This window comes from Danio rerio, chromosome 2 (genome assembly GCF_052040795.2).
Source record: "Danio rerio strain M-AB ecotype USA chromosome 2, GRCz13ab, whole genome shotgun sequence".
In the NCBI taxonomy this organism is placed as follows: Eukaryota; Metazoa; Chordata; class Actinopteri; order Cypriniformes; family Danionidae; genus Danio; species Danio rerio.
In genome coordinates, this window is record NC_141022.1 from 48334165 (window position 1) to 48352121 (window position 17957).

Below are 17957 nucleotides of genomic sequence, written 5' to 3' on the forward strand. Positions count from 1 at the left end.
CCTTTAATATAAGTCTTTCTTTTGTGTCTTCTGAATGTGTCTGCAAAGTTTCAGCTCAAAACACCCATTAGATTATTTATTATGCCTTTCAGAAGTTTCAATTTTATAGCTCTAACCATCAGGTAGCGGTTTTCGTGATCTGTTCCTTTAAGGCTAGTCCTTCACGCCCACCTTTTTTACGTGCCTGTCAGCGTGCCTTAGTCTCCTCCCTCAGCTGCGTCAGACAACAGACAGACAGCGTCTTCCTTGAAGCGTCTTCCTTTATAATTGTTCTGACACGCGGCTGTGGTGATAAAGTAAATCTGAAGTAAAATCGCTGTGCTTTATTACACACATGCACTGTTTAAAACATTTTAAACTTGTAAAATTCACTTTTGATCACATTTGATGATGATTGATGATCCTAGCAAACTGAACAGACCTTTTTTTCCCGGTTGCTTTGCGCATGTTTGTCTTGTTGGTATTATTATACGCATTACTATGGAGACATGTTAATAGACAGCTCTCAATCAGTTCGGTGGGTGGGAAAATCGCACTCCTACATCAAGCTGTGGTCGGGCTCAAAACCGCTCCAGTTAGACCACCATTTTTATGTTGTTAAATTGAAAAAAAAGGACTGAGTCTTTTTATATCACCCCAATATGACAGTCTATACAATATACCTACACAAATGTCTGTCCAAAGTAGATTTTTCACCATAGGTGCCCTTTAAATGGAGTAAGTTCACAGTATTCATATATATTAGTTTTTTTACTCAAATGGTTTGTTGTAATCGATTTCCTCAAACGGTTTAAGTTGCCTTAATTTATTGAGTTTTACAGTATTTAGTAGGTTTGAGTTCTCTTCATCTTCTCTTTATTGGGTTTTGCTGTGCTTTATTGGCTTTAACTGTACTTTGTTTACTCAAATAGATTAAGTTCACAGTACTCGTCAAGATTAGTTTTTTAACTTAAATGGTTTGTTGTAATCGGTTTCCTCAAACGGTTTAAGTTACCTTAACTCTTTGGGTTTTACAGTGCAGTTAAAGTCAAAATTATTAGCCCTTCTGTGAGTTTTTATTTCTTTTTTTTTAAATATTTCCCAAATTATGTTTAACAGAGCAAGGAAATTTTTACAGTATGTCTGATGATGTTTTTTTTCTTCTGGAGAAAGCCTTATTTGTTTTATTTCGGCTAGAATAAAAGCAGTTTTTAAGGTCAATATTATTAGCCCCATTATAGCAATATTTATTTTAGATATTCTACAGAACAACCAATCGTTATACAGTGATTGGCCTAATAACTCTAACTAGCCTAATTAACCCAATTAAGCCTTTAAATCATGAACCTGGAATTATAAGGTCCTATCTGGGTTCTAAATGATTTTGAGATATTGAGCTTTAAAGTTTTTGCATTCCATACAGCAAACAGTATGCGTGTAACAGTTCTCTTTTATACATTACATGACAGAGACTCTAAATGTACAGTATGTAAATTATCAAAATTCTCTTAATGCAGACAGACCCTTCTAATTCTAAAAGTCTTTGCGCTTGGAATGATAAGGTTCTATGGTCATTAATTGAACCATTACTTTTCAAGAAATACAATCAGTCTGCTTATTAATTTAATAAAAAATAAATAAACATTGGTGTTGTAACGATATGTTAATGTTTGAGAAAGTTTAATTTTTTGCTTTCTATAAGATTTATTTAATGGATTAGGATTTTGAACATTATTTTTTTGTTCAAATTAAACATACAAGGCTGTGCTAAATATTTTGTCCAATGCAGATGTAAATGTTATGTAATTTACAGTTGAAGTCAGAATTATTAGTCTCCCTGTTAATTTTTTCCCTCAATTTCTGTTTAACGAGAGATTTTTTTTCAACACACTTCTAAATATTTTTAAAACTAATTTCTAATAACTGATTATTTTATCTTTGGAATGATGACAGTAAATAATATTTGACTAGATATTTTTCAAGATACTTCTATACAGCTTAAAGTGACATTTACAGGCTTAACCAGGTTAATTAGGTTAGTTAGGCAGGTTAGGGTAATATAGGCAAGTTATTGTATAATGATGGTTTGTTCTGTAGACTTTAGAAAAAATAGTCTACAGTAATAGAATACAATATTGAAATTCAATCAATCAATGTCTCTGTTGATTTCATCACTACAATGTTTAAGTCATAAACTGTCAAATGACACCAAACATGACAAAAATATATGAAGCCCAAGCAGATTAATTGTGTATGGTGAAAAGCACATGGTTACTGTATGCAAATGGCAGAGATGTGTATTACAGCTGTGATGAAGTCTGGAATGTCTAAGTAGTCCTTCATTTGCATAGAAGGAACAGCATATGATATATTCTAAGCTTACATTACTAATAAAGAAATAATATAATTTCTTACGGATCATGTGACATTGAAGACTAGAGTATTGATGCTGAGTCACAGGAATATATGACATTTTATGATATTGTCAGATAAAAGCAGCATTTTCGTTGTTCGAATGTTTCACAATATCACTGCTTTCACTGCATTAGTGATAAACATCTGCAGTCTTGATCTGCGTAAACATTTGGCAGTTGTAATTATTCCAAACATTTGGCTGCCAGTATATATGCCTGTGCGCATACATATGAGATTATGATGTTGATATATTTGAAGAGCATTTAACAAGGATCTGTACAATGTCAATACGGTCTCCTCTTGACATAGAAACACATGCATACATCGATAACCCTCTGGCACATTAAAACACTCTTAAACACTTGAACACATTAAACCATCATCATGCCCACTCTTTGTCTCTCTCAGACACACACACACACACACACACACACACACACACACACACACACATATATGTAGGTGTGAAATTTATTTTTCAGCCTGACACGCTCCATGAATCACCCACATTCGTATCCATAGAAACACTGTGCACACACAAGCCTCCCTCCTCAAACGTACACACACACTTTGCCTGACATTGTGTAGATTCACTCTGCTGACCCTCACGCAGTACAAACACAGCTTCAGTCTGCTCATGTTTGCCTGACAATCTAAGTGAGGGCTTGATTGCTTTTATATCAAAGCCATTAGATGCACAACATCTTTATAAGTTTTCAAATAAATATTTTGCTATTTAAATTAGCTGTCGGCAAGCATTTAGGCTTTTTACCAACTTTCTCTGCACTTATAGAGTTTGTGTGTTTTTGTGTGAACCAAAAGAGTGTGTTAAGCCATCTTATTGACTCGAATTTACTGCAAGACGGCGCTCACTGATACTATGGTGTTTCCTTTACTATACTGGGGGATTAGGACTTACTCAGACCACATGCTGATCATCACTAACACCACTTCCAACAGCAACCTAGTATTCCCATGTGGTCTCCCAACCAGGCTCAGCCCTGCTTAGCTTCAGTAAGTAGCTGGTCTTGGGCAGCAGGGTGATGTGGCTGTGATATTACATTAATATACAGTGCATATAGTATTCTACCATAGCGCATATGAGATCATTGACGTCAGTACGTAATAATCGATAGTGATCTATTACCGAACCAATACTGAGTCTGCATCGCGGTGAACTGAAGAAACAGTTAATTTTGACACCCCTAGTTTACATGCAGAGCAATATCTGTGTAACCTAAGGGACATAAATATGGTTGCATTGATATGTTAACACTTTTGCAATTTAAATCGTGGCTAACAAGCTACAAGTGACTCCGCAATTCAAGCTTGTGCAGCGCTGATAGAATAAATGCAATTTGCGCATGTATTTGAAAACGGAACATTCTTTAGTGCATTTAAGGATGCTTTCACACCTAGATTTTTGTTTTGGAACCTGGCACATTTGCCCAGTTAGCGCGGTTTGGTTGGCATAAGTGAATCCAGCAATCGCACTCTGATCCACGCCAAAACAATCAGTACAAGATCGTCCGATTGATGTGGTCTTGGGTCGATTGAAACAAACTCTTGAGCAGATCAATTGTTGTGAGAGCAACACAATCCAACAAACTAACAAACCAGGCTGTGTCACAGTGGTTATGTAATAGTCAAATACGGCTATATGTACAGAGAATTATGAGTAGGGCGGGATGTCATTCCTACCAGTAAATGTGTGTTTCATGTCAAATACGAAAGTAAAAGTATGCAGAACTATTAACGAGAGCAGTTTATCCACCAGAAAAATTGACTGAAGTGCAATCTTGGTTTATCTGTTGTCTCTCTCTATAATGTAAAGCCTATAATGCATAATTCTAGCCAAGGGCTATGTATGAGATGTCTTACCTCTGATTTATATTTGGTGACTATGTCTGTGGGTGTCACCATTCAAAATTAAAGCGCAACTTTTTGCTTATAATGTTTTATTGCTCATTGTCATATTAAAATAAGGAAGCATGACAGCTGAGCAGAGCTTTCTGAAAAATAAACTGTGGAACTCTCGTCAATGTGAGGAGTTCATATACTCGAATGTAACTTGTTTTAGCTATTTTAGTCCATTTAGAAACTTTGCCATATGAAGGTGAACCACACTAGAAGGTGCAACATTGTAACAATTTAAACCCGGAATTGTTTCGGAATGAAACAATCGATCTATAGGTGTAAAAGTACCCTAATTCCTAATGCTGTAATGCAACGACTCTCTGATTTTGTGTCTTCTTGGACTCTTTTAATGCCACTGTACATATTTCTAAAGCATCTGCGTCTTGAGGATGGTCGCGATTGAAAATGTGCGATTGGCGCAATGGACTGGAATCAAGGGACTGATTACTAAGGGCCTACTCACACTATGCCATCTGTACCGTGCCCAGGCCCGTTTCCCGGATTGTTTAAGAAGTGTGAGTGCGCTGAATCGGGCTCAGGCACGGTTCACTTGGCCGGCCCTGGCCCGGTTGGAAAAGGTGTGCCTGAGCGCGGTTCACTTGGGCTTTGGCACGGTACGCTTGTGTGTGAGTGCAAAACGCGCCAAAGCCCGAAACTAAAAGCGAGACGTGACTTTTACGGGGCTGTTTCATATGGATTTATTAATCATTCTTACTGTTCAGTGAACGCAAACTGCCGTAGTTTATTAAAGACGAGAACTCCTCACAGCATGACAGCTGCGCGCCTTCAGCAGACCTCCTCATTCCTGCAGCACGAGAGCTTTATGATTGTTTTTGAGCGCCAAAAGTGGCGGATCTGTTCGGCGAAATATCTGACTGCGTGTCACCGCATCCCTAAGGACTGTTTGGCGAAATATTTGACTGCATGTTACTGCATATCAAACCGACTGAAACTATATAACTAGAGAAATCTCCACTGTGTTGAGCGAGAGCGCTTCTCACTGAACAGCGCAGCAGCGATGACGTAAGCGTGCCAAGCCCGTTTGTGGTGTGAGCACGGGCCGCCGGGGGAGACGAGAGGGGGGACAAGCGTGCTTTGGCCCGGTTCGAGGCAACTGTACCTAGTGTGAGTACGGCCTAATACTAGGCCAATCAGTGCACACAAGAAAAAATTAGACATACAAGTAAGTAGTGGGGCGAAGCAGTGGCGCAGTATGTAGTGCTGTCGCCTCACAGCAAGAAGGTCGCTGGGCCGCTGGTTCGAGCCTCTGCTCAGTTGGCGTTTCTGTGTAGAGTTAGTATGTTCTCCCTACGTTCGTGTGGGTTTCCTCCAGGTGCTCCAGTTCCCCCACAGTCCAAAGACATGTGGTACAGGTAAATTGGATAGGCTAAATTGTCTGTAGTGTTTGAGAGTGTGTGTGAATGTGTTTGTGGATGTTTCCCAGAGATGGGTTGGAAGGGCATCTGCTGCGAAAAAACTTGCTGGTTAAGTTGGTGGTTCATTCTGTGGATCTGTGGATTTTCTAGCGACCCCGGATTAATAAAGGGACTAAGCCGACAAGAAAATGAATGAATGAATGAAGTAAGTAGTGACTGCAGGTTGAAGAAAAATGTACTTAAGTTTTTTAGCTACTTAGCACATATCCTGAGAAAAAAACTATTTGAATAGAGTATTTTTCATTCACTTGGATTTTTCATTTACAAAGATGGATGTTGACAAGCATTGTCATGTTTATCATCTACATTTATTTTCCTGCCTTTTCTCAATGTGGATTTCACTCAATATCCGGAAACATCGATGCTCATTATGGGGAAATTTTAAAATTTCGACGTTGGTTAGACTAATGTCCCTTTGACTTTGACGTTTCTCTTTTAAAACTACAACCAAAAGCAACACAATGTATCAGTATTTGTATTTTCCAGGTTGTTTTGTGGTAAAAATCAGCAGTGGTAACTCATTGAAAGCATCCATTTGACATCAGATACTGCGCAGTTACAATAATGGCGCTCTCATGATCTACAATGTTTTTTATTTTTATAATGTCAATCTTCCATAGATTACTCAGCCTTTACTCACTTGTGTGGTTTTAAACCTATATTATTGCTATTATTTCTGAAGATATATATATATATATATATATATATATATATATATATATATATATATATATATATATATATATATATATATATATATATATATAGATAAATAGATAGATAGATAGATAGATAGATAGATAGATAGATAGATAGATAGATAGATAGATAGATATGTGTGTGTGTGTGTGTGTGTGTGTGTGTGTGTGTATATATATATATGTATATATATATATATATATATATATATATATATATATATATATATATATATATATATATATATATATATATATATATATATATATATATGTATATATATATATATATATATGTATATATATATATATATATGTATATATATATATATATATATATATATATATATATATATATGTATATATATATATATATATATGTATATATATATATATATATATGTATATATATATATATATATATATATATATATATATATATATATATATATATATATATATATATATATATATATATATATATATATATATATAAACGGTTGGAAACCATAACCATTAACTTTTTACAGTTGGAAAAACAAATACTATGGAAGTCAATGGTTACAGGTTTCTAACATTTTCCAAAATATTAATTTTGTGAAAAAAAGAAACTCAGAGGTTTGGAACAAGACAAGTGTGAGTAAATAAGCACAACATTTTCAATTTTGGGTAAATCCCCTAAAAAAAAAACATAATTTTTGTTATGTACCGCCCGCAGTACATACTGTAGCATGCTTTAAGGGGTAACTTCACAAAATGTAACAACTCCCTACAAAAAGAATAACATGTCATAAATCATTTGAAAACTGAGATTCTTGTGATTAAAACAATTCCAACCATTTAAAAACACAGCAAACACAGCAGACCCAATTAGTGTCATTGTCAAACTGCCAACAACCGAAGAAACAAAAACAAACTGAAAAAACTTACATTTTATGCCTCCTGTCTGTCCTCAGATCCATAACATCTCAACAAACAGGGTGTAATTACACTGGGTCCAGCCAATCCAATTCTGTGAAATATTTAGTCAACAACACATTTATATGTTAAACATCCACATAATGCACCGCTATCATCTCAAACTGGTCACCGGAGCAATCAAATCTGTAATGTGTTCTGTAGTGTAGCGTCTTTTCAGATGTAAGCATTACTGATATTTTGACATTAACATGGCCACTGACCTTTGCACTTTTGATTGACACTTCATTTGAACCAATAGTTGCTTCCAAGAGCTGTCAATTGAAATCCCAGGTGCGCCCAGGATGAGAGATGGTCCCGCCCTCACTTAAAAAAAATTCAAGAATTTTTGTTTTTGTTTTTGTTTTTCTTGCTTTTTTTTGTTTTTATTTGTATTTAATAATTGTCCCTAACAGCTTTAAGTGTAACCTACATTCGAGCCAAAAATATGCCTGTACAATAAAGCATTCAAGAATTACAGCCTTTTATGTGTCAATGGTTATTAAAGGGCCATTTGGAGTCTCCATGTTGCCTTCTTTGAGGAGTTTCTAGACATTCACTTGGATAAACATGTATAAAACAAATTTTCTATCAATTTTGTTATCAAAAACAGAAAATTTGGCTTGTTAAGGCTTCATGCTTTGATCCAATAGTCTTGTCAAACTGACACCTCCTAATTACAGTCAATTTACAGTCCTCTTAATTTTCTTATTTTTAGTTTTCAGTGTGTCCTAAATTTAATTTACTCAATACCAATAACATTTACAGTGATTCTGACTGATACAGTGCCAAAAATGGTTCAAAAATAGCATACAATTTACTTTGGGTATGCATTTTGGAGGCATTTTAAGCTAATGTTACAGGGACGCTAAGGGGTTAAGGCTCACAAGTCTTAATACCCAGGGTTCCCTTTAAGTGGAGCATCAAATAAAGTGTTATCTGTATTCAGGAGAATGACTTTAATCTGCATAAACAAACTCGCAGGTCAGCAGGAGTCGAGAAGTTCACGTCTATTTAATAGAAAGTCTGAAGCACATCTGACTGATCAAAACAAATGGTTTGTCTTTTTTATCTGAAAGTGGAAGCGGATGCCCACACACACACACACACACAGACAGACACTCACAGACTTTTACCGTTCTTTTGTTCTTGTCTTTGGTCTTCGCTAATACCTAAAGCTTTCTAATTACCATGCCCAGGGCCCGGTTACATAATACCTAAGCGGAGAGAAAGAGAGAGAGATAGGGAAGCAGCTGAGGATTGGATGGTGAAATTGCACATCAACTCTCATTTTCTCTCCGCTCGTTTTCTTCATTTTGCCTCTCCTTTCTTTGCCCTCCGGCTCATGCGAGTACTCGAAACAGTAAACGAGAGAAAGAGCGAGGATCGAGAGGATGAGCGTCTTATCTGATTTCTTCACTTTTTATTGGTCCTGCATTCAATTGATGAGAAATTATAATCTAACGAATGACATGACATGCTGTAATAGATGTTAATTGCATGTTTTGGTATTTGCTGAGAGAAGTCCCGGAAAGTCTTTAATGGACAGAATGAATTCAATTAGTTTGAAGTGATAGTTGAAGGTTTTGAATGGTAATCACAAATTTAACTTTAGTCTCAATTAATTGTTGAATTAAGTGGTTTGTATGAATAGTTATATGTACACTTATACACTATCTGACAAAAGTCTTGTCGCCTGTCCAGGTTTTGGGAACAACAAATAATTGCTGGACTTCTAGTTGATCATTTTGTATCAGAAGCGGCTTATGTGAAAGGGAAAGGCCTCTAGATTACACTTATTTTACCAAAATCAAATATGATCATGCCTTGATTTTTTTAATTAGGACAGTAAAATCTGACTTTGCTTAGACAAAAGTCTTGTCACTTAAAAGAAATAATGTACAGTATAGAATATAAAGTCATGCTGCAGTGGAAAAAGAATTAATATTGTGGATGACTCCCATGAGCTTGGCGGACTGCATCCATACATCTCTGTAATGACTCAATTAACTAATAAAGACATCTGGAATGGCAAAGAAAGCGTTCTTGCAGGACTTCCAGAGTTCATCAAGATTCTTTGGATTAATTTTCAATGTCTCCTCCTTCATCTTAACCCAGACATGCTCATTAATGTTCATGTCTGTTGAGTGGGCTGGCCAATCCTGGAGCACCTTGACCTTCTTAACTCTCAGGAACTTTGATGTGGAGGCTGAAGTATGAGAAGGAGCTCTATCATGCTGAGGAATTTGCCCTCTCCAACACATTTTTAAGCATAGTAGTTTTAATAACTCATTTCTAATAACTGATTAATTTTATCTTTGCCATGATGACAGTAAATAATATTTTACTAGATATTTTTCAAGATACTGTAATTCAGCAAGTTAGAGTAATTATACAAATCATTGTATAATAATGGTTTGTTCTGTAGACGATCAAAAAAAAAAAATGCTTACGGAGGCTTTAAAACTGCTTTTGAAAAATTCCTTCCTCTGTTAAACATCATTTGTGAAATACTTGAAAAAGAAATAAAAAAACACTGGAGGGACTTCAATTGTATATACATAATATTTTTTAAGCTTATAATTACGTATTATTAAAAACATATATTTTTGTGAGTGTGAAGTCATTAAGTAATCCGCTCATCAAAGAGTTTGTTGGCTCCTTTGTTAGTATCATCCATACACAGCAGTGTGCTAACCAGAGCCTGTGTTATGTAATACTGCCGTCGCGATTTCTTCGAATCAGACAGTCAGAGCTGTGTTTGTATCAATCAGATGCTGCAAAATGAATTTTGGGATGTGAGAGTCTCAGTGTGTGGGATGAAGTCTGAGGTATGAGACATATGGAGTGTGAGGTGTTGTCTGAGTGTGTGCTAAACAGCGTCTGTATCTCATGCAAACAAGAATGTTCTTTAAATCCCTGGATTTGAATCTGATTCATGGTAAGAGATGATAATGTGTAATTTCAGTTTGATTGCAAATAACCCTCTCAGGCTCAAATTAGGTTTTAGAAACAGGAAAAGTCTGATATTTAGGGAAAATTATCATATGGGGTAGTACAATAGAATCCTGACTTTTTTAGAGAGACCTTCACATGCAAGGCGTTAGACACTAACGACTAAATATGATATGAACAATAACTTTTTCTACACAACTTTTCAAACAGTGTAACAAATTGCTTTTCAGTGGCAGAACAACAACAAAAACAATATGGGATCCAAATCCAATATCTCAAATTCTCATTGAGTAGGTCATGTTTTCAAGTCACTTTGTCATGTGGTATTTAAGAAACAGTTTTTGTCTTTTGTGTCATCTGGTGAGCCAGTGGGGAAACTGTTTGTTGCTAATGGACAACCAAGTCCTGCAGTGGTACATCTGAGTGAAAAAACCTCATAAAATATGTATCTGGAGTAATAAGGTAGTTAATTTTTAACTGTTGCAAATCAGCAACACCTGCCTTGAGAGGGATGAAGTAAGTTTAAAAAGATAAGTTCCAAACCTGTTTGGCTTTATCTTTTGTTCTTTTACCATTGAACACAAAAGAAGGTATTTTGAATGAGCCATAAGCCATTGAGTTGCATAGAGTGTGTTTTTTCCCACTATGAAAGACAATTCTAAACCTTTTATTCATTTATTTTCCTTCAGCTTAGTCCCTTATTTATCAGGGGTCACCACAGTGGAATGAACTGCCAACTATTCCAGAATATGTTTTACACAGCGGATGCCTAAAGCTTTATGATAAAAATAAATAAATAAATCAGTGTCTGCTGATTAATATAGAAAGGAAAAAGAGCAGCCTCTGATTTAACATTCATAAAGGTTTGGGATTACTTGAGAGTGAGTAAATATTCATATTTGGGTGACTTATCACTTTATTAAGTTTCAAAATACAAAGAACCTTGTTGTTTGTCTTTGACAGATTTTTAGTGATTTTATATATGTTTACACACAGTCAAGTCCAAAATAATTCATACCCCTGCCCCTGGTAAATTCTGAGTTAAAATTTTTGTTCAAATGTAAATAAAATTGAAGAAATATTTTTCCACAACGTTGCCTCTTGTACACCGTCTTATTATCTTTTGGGAGAAGCTTGTGAGAATGCTGGTTGAATAAAAGTAACTTTAAGTCAAAGTTTGCCTGAATAATTTCAGGATTGACTCTATATTAATTATTAAAAATCTGTAAAGACAAACAATTAGGTTCCTGTATACTGTATATGCCTCAGATCAAACAGAAGAGTGTGTGTTGGCGTGATCCATATGCTTTACAAAAGAAACCCACATTAAAAACAGCTGCATCGACATCATTTTTAAACTTTAACTTTAAAACTAGAGTATGGGCTGTCACAGGTCTCAGATTACATTTTCATTTGGCCTTAATGATTTGATGATTATCATTATGGATTATTGCATAAATCAAGTGCTATTCAATTAACCAAGTCTACATCTATTTTCTAACAACTTTTTTTTGCCTTGATTATATGAAATAAAAGTTTAATGTAGTTTTATTTTAGTTTATTTATAATAAGCAGTGAAGTAACACATATTATTTTAAAAGATTTTAGTTTTATTTTGATATAATTACAACCCTGAAATGGAATCAAATCTCACAACCATCTTGATCTTATTATAACTTTCTCTTTATTTGGATTCCTTGTTGTTTTATTTGGATTTATTGTTATTATTTTTAAATATGAATATGGTAAAACAGACAACTAAGCTTATTCATTATTAAATAAAGTCAAGTCATGGCGGTGTCATGTGAAATCACCCTGGGTGATCCTATTGGTTCACTAAAGTTGAAATAGGTGTTGTTTGTAGCACATGATTAAAAAATAAAATAAAAAAAATATATATATGTGGATGCAGTGAAATCTTTTTTTAAATTTATGTAATTTGAGAGAGCTTTATAATGACATAAAACTATTTTATAATATGCTTAAGTTATTATTTTAACTAAAGTCATGTGTTGTGGCACGGAGAATTTCTCGTTCATGCCTTTATTTTAGATAGATTTTTACTACCACTATGTAAATATATAAAGTTACATATAAAAAGATAAAAAATACAAAACATGTTTACGAACATTTAAATTATTTTAACTATGCATGTCTTTAACTTGTATATACTGATAATGTTACTAATGTGATTAGTCTTGTTAAAATCTCAAGACTGAGAAAAAAACTATAAAAAGCACTAAATATAATTATAATTGCACTGTGGAGAAGTAGAATAGCTTTTGATCAGGCATTCAACACAGACAATCCATTGGGGTCCTAAGTGGACTTGATTGCAGGGGGGGACTCATATTTCTCACCACACAGGCAGCTAGTTCTCTGCAACTCTCACATGGTCACCCACTGAAGCTAAACAGGGCTGTGCCTGGTCAGTACCTGGATGGGAGACCACATGGGAAAGCTAGGTTGCTGCTGGAAGGGGTGTTAGTGGTGTCAGCAGGGGGCGTGCAACCTGGAGTCTGTGTGGGTCCTAACGCCCCAGTAGAGTGAAGGGGACTCTATGCTGCTTAGTGAGAGCCGTCTTTTTGATTAGACAATATAACGACATCCTGACTCTTTGTGGTCTTTAAAAAGCCCAGGATGTCCTTCGAAAAATAGTAGGGGTTTAACCCCGTCATCCTCTCCAAATTTGCCCACTGGCCTCTGTCCATCATGGCCTCCTAACCCTCCCAATATGATAATTGGCTTCATCACTCTGTCTCCTTTCCATCAATCAGCTGGTTCCCCCCCACCCCCATTATTTTTTACTCGAAGCTAAATGAAGTTATTTACTTTTTTGTAAACAATATGTAAAATATGGAGTTTAAAATGTATTTTGAGCAGTTTTCCTAGTTAATCCTTTCTTCCATATATAAAGAAATGTTTCAGAGGCAGAGCAATTATGTCCGTGTCCCAGGCTGCTCTTGTTTGCAGTTTGTTTTTTTGTGTTTCCATGTGTGAATGCATATGAGTGTGTGAAGGAGAGTGAAAGAGAGATGCAGCTGGGGATTTGAAGGGATGATTTTGGGACCTGTGTATTTTGTCTTATTAAAGATTTAGGCATTCTGCTGACTGCCTGCAGGCTTTACATAAACACTGACCTGACTGGCAGAGAACTGCTGTCACATACAGATTAAAATTTCATCATCTGACACCAACACCCTGGCAGCAAATGTGAATAGTTTTGTAGGACACTGTATACATACTGCTCGAAATGAATTTCTTCATCTGAAAGCATCTGTTCGCGTCACCCAGTAAAGTCTTGAGAAAAATCCAGAAACTTCCTTACAGCAACCGGCCCAAATCGCAGTCTTTTCCACCCCTGCCTCTGTTCACAAAGAGAAAAGCTTAAGGCAGACTGAAGATGAAGAGATCATGTGGATGTCTTGTTCTTCTGTACAGTAGTTGTGTTAAAAGGGATATAGTTCACACCTTTGCATAGCATTTTTTTATAGGCGATGAAGCAAGGTGAATAGAAAGAGGCAGTTTTTTTGTTTAATGCTTGGTTTCTGAATATATTTCTTACAGATTGTTGGACAACATTCTTGCACGAAAATAATCATAATATAAATGGTATATACTGTAGCATATAAATAGTAAGAGAATAGTCATAATATAATTTTACATTCACATTTTCCACCTTGATTTGATACTATGCTGTTGAAATGGATAGATGGATGAAAGAATTGATGGAATAATGTATTGATTGATTGATTGATTGATTGATTGATAGAGACTGATAGACAGATGGATAGAGTAATGATGGATAAATGAACCAATCGATGGTTACGTTGGATGAAATGATTTGATTGATTGATTGAGATTGATAGACGGATATAAATGGCTGGATGGATAAATTAACCAACTGAGTGTTACGTTGGATGATTGATTGATTGATTGATTGATTGGTTGGTTGATTGACAGACAGGTGGATATAGGGATGGCTAGATGGATAAATGAACCGATGGATGGTTAGGTTCGATCAAGCATTGAATGGATGGATGGAAGAATGTGTTTTTTGGTTTTATTGATTGATTGATTGATTGATTGATTGATTGATTGATTAAGACTAATAGACAGAGGTGGATAGAGGGATGGCTAGATGGATAAATGAACCGATGGATGGTTAGGTTGGATGAAGCATTGGATGGATATATGGATGGATGGAGAGGGAACGATAGAAAAATTGATTGATTGATTGATTGATTGATTGATTGATTGATTGCTAAAGACTGATGGCTAAATGGATGTTTGAATTGTTAGGTTGAATGATGAAGTGATAGATGGATGGATTGATGGATGGATGGAAGAATTGATGCATTGATTGATGTATGTATTGGATAAATGGATAAATCTAAAGATGACGGAGGGGTGGATAATAGATACAAGATAAATGGATAAAGAGATAGATTAATAATAAGTGCATTAATAAATTGATAGATGGCTGGATGAATAGGTACTGTAGATTGATAGACGGATAAACTGAGAGCTAGATTTGTGAATCAGCGGCTGTGATAAAGTTGAAGTGTGTCTGCTGCGAATTAGAATCAACCCAACAGAATGATATGCTCTTAAGAGCGTCTATTACTAATGCATTTCAATGTAGAGGGAGAAATGAAGCAGGACATTTACAGACGATCTGAAAACAGAACGAGAACAGAGCAGATGGAGAACATACAAAATGGAGGAACTATTAGAGTCCGAGCAAAGAAAATGAAAGCTATTTAGTGTAGTGGAAAAGAGAGACATATGGACTGTAGGACAGAGGCACGCTATTTCTGTTTGTATGAGCGTGTGTATGCGTGTGTGTGCCTGTGCTTGAGGCAGATTAGACAAGCTGTGTTTCTCTCCTCAAACATTCACCTCTCATCCCAAACGCAGATGGCTGACAGTATGTCCTCTCGGTCACACACACACATGCACACACACACGCCGTAAACGTGTATCTGCGTTTGAAGTGTGATGTTTTTACTTCCAGTGGTTGATCAGAGTTGTGAGATGTGTGTTTCTCCATCTTCACATCTAATCCCAGTGGGAAATGTTATTACTCAGAGTTTGTCTTTCATAATTAATAACTCTGTAATGTCTTCAGTTGTTATTTTAAAGATGAGCTCATGCATTATGAAAATGTGACCTTTTAAAATTTTCTAAACATCCAAAAACTATGTTGAAAAAAAAAAAAGACAAATATGGTTGCGACCCCCCCCCCCTTTCTATTTGTTGCTAATGCTAACAAAACCCATTCATTTTGCTATCCAAACTGAACAATTAGACGTGACCTAAAATTCAAAAATGGGAGCCACACATGAAGTTGCAAAAGTCTTCTGTTAGCATAAGAAATCCCCCCTTTTTTTTGTCATTTTGTCATTTTCTTTAGGAGACTGATATTAGGGCTCTATTTTAATGATCTAGGCGCAAAGTCTAAAGTGCATGGTGCCAAAGCATTAAGAGTGTGTCCAAATCCACTTTTGCTATTTTAATGAGTTTTGGGTGTGTTTAAGCATAACGTGCAATAAACCAATCAGAGTCTCATCTTACGATCCCTTTAAGAGTCAGTTGCATTGCACCATGGTGCATTTGCTGGCGGACTTTGTAAGTGGAAAAACTAAATGCTTCACTAGCAAGAAAACATTTAAACAGAACATCTGTAGCGCAAGAATAAAGAACAAGCCTCCTTTATTCAGCCTCTTTACCTTACTCTTTACTCCTTTACTTTTTTGGATAAGGAAACAGTGTTGTACTTACTCCACTGAAGACATCTGTTGGCCTACATATTTAATTCTGTTTAAGCGCAAAGATTTGTTTCAAAACTATTTCTAAATTCAGTTCTAATTCAGTTCTTAGGAATAAATGAACAATAATATGAAATGAATTGTTGCATTGTGCATTGTTGCCAACTATTAAGCTCTGCCCCAAAAGTCGCTAAATGTTGCTAGATTTGGTGATACATCAATTTACATATTACTGATATCATCATGTCCAAACGTTTCTGTTTGTTTAACTGCCTGTGGTTAATAAAATGGAATTTATATTTGCACTACGCTTTTTGTATGCATGTCAATTTAAGTAAATTAATTGCTGTTTGAATACAGACTATCAGTATAGATGTGTAGTGAATTTGCAGTAATCAGATGTAAAAAAAACTGAGAAACATTCTGAAATTGTAACTAAAATCTCTCTGATTGTAAAGAAGAAAAGAATATATGGTCAAATTATTAGGGGCTGACGGCATCACTTGCAGCTCGTTGAGAAGAGTAGAAACGGTAAAATATGGTCACATGAGAATCTATAAAGTCTCCAGTAACACCAAAAAAAGTCGCTAGATTTGTCGCTAGTTTCTTTTTTGAAAATTTGTCGCTTAGGGGGTCTGAAAAGTTACTAAATATAGCGACAAAGTCATGAAGTTGGCTTCACTGTAATGAAGTGTGGTCAAAAACCATATACAAGTTATATCCAAACACACACCCTATTCTTATGGCCCATATGGTGATGCATACGTCTCCAAAACCTGACAGGTGGACAAATCTTGTTAAAACAACTTGTTAAAACAAATATAAATATGCATATAATAAATAATACTGCTAATAATAATATTATACAAATGCAAATTATCATAAATAAACTGAAAAAAAAGCCCCCCGGTTTTTATATTAATGTTGAAAATAATAATTTTTGTAACTTTTTGATTCTTTAATTGTTTTCATATGTAAAAATATTTGTTTAATTCTGTACATCCTGTGTGCATTAAGCAATCTGTAGGCGTTTAAAACCTGCTTAGGTGCAACTAACACACTCTGCACTGGACTTTAGAACAGCTTTTAGTTGATCATTGGTGCAGTCTATGAATGACAAATGTCACAAATGGATTTGCTATTTAAACAACGTGGAGCAAAATGTGAAAATTACAGTTGCGCTGGTCTGAAAATTGCAACAAATCACGCCATGCACTGTCGGTGTATGATATCGCCCTTAAATGTGTTTTCTTAGTTTATGGAATAAAAATAGAAGCTATTTTGTTGTTAATATTCAAAAGAACATTTAAACGAGAAGCCAGACACATTACGAATTAGAAGTTAGTCATATTTCAGAATCAGCTGATCACTATATCAGCAGCGAGGGCTAAAATCCTCTTCACGAATAACAACACTCCATTTGTTAAGAGCTGAAACTGGCGAGATCACAGGATTTATTCAGATCCGAGGACAAATTTAACAGCGTGAGTGTGAGTTGACACGTTTTGAGAAGAATCCAAGCCTGAGAACAAAGTCTGCTTTGAGTTTTGAGCTCATAAAATGGGAATTTGACCATGGCATCTTCACTTCAGCAGCTTTAATAACGTTTCAGTCCTAGCGTCAGACTATTTTTAGACTGTGCTTTATTCTGAACTTCAAGGCCAAACAGAATACAGCAAAGTGAAATGGAAAAAATGTGTTTTTGTACTCAATTAGGTGTCATATAGCAAAACTTAAGAAACCAAAAATGTTCAGATCTCAAATATACTGTAGGTCTCAAATTCTTACTGGAAGACAATGTTTTAATTATCATTTAGGAGCTGCTTAAA

At 35.4% G+C, this 17957-nt stretch overlaps 2 protein-coding genes across 3 annotated transcripts in view; both read left to right on the forward strand.

Annotated features, from left to right (window-relative positions):
* klhl24a (kelch-like family member 24a) overlaps positions 1–17957 on the forward strand; it is an 802375-nt gene that overhangs the window by 273375 nt on the left and 511043 nt on the right. The window lies entirely within an intron of this gene.
* ece2a (endothelin converting enzyme 2a) overlaps positions 1–17957 on the forward strand; it is a 142325-nt gene that overhangs the window by 62645 nt on the left and 61723 nt on the right. The window lies entirely within an intron of this gene.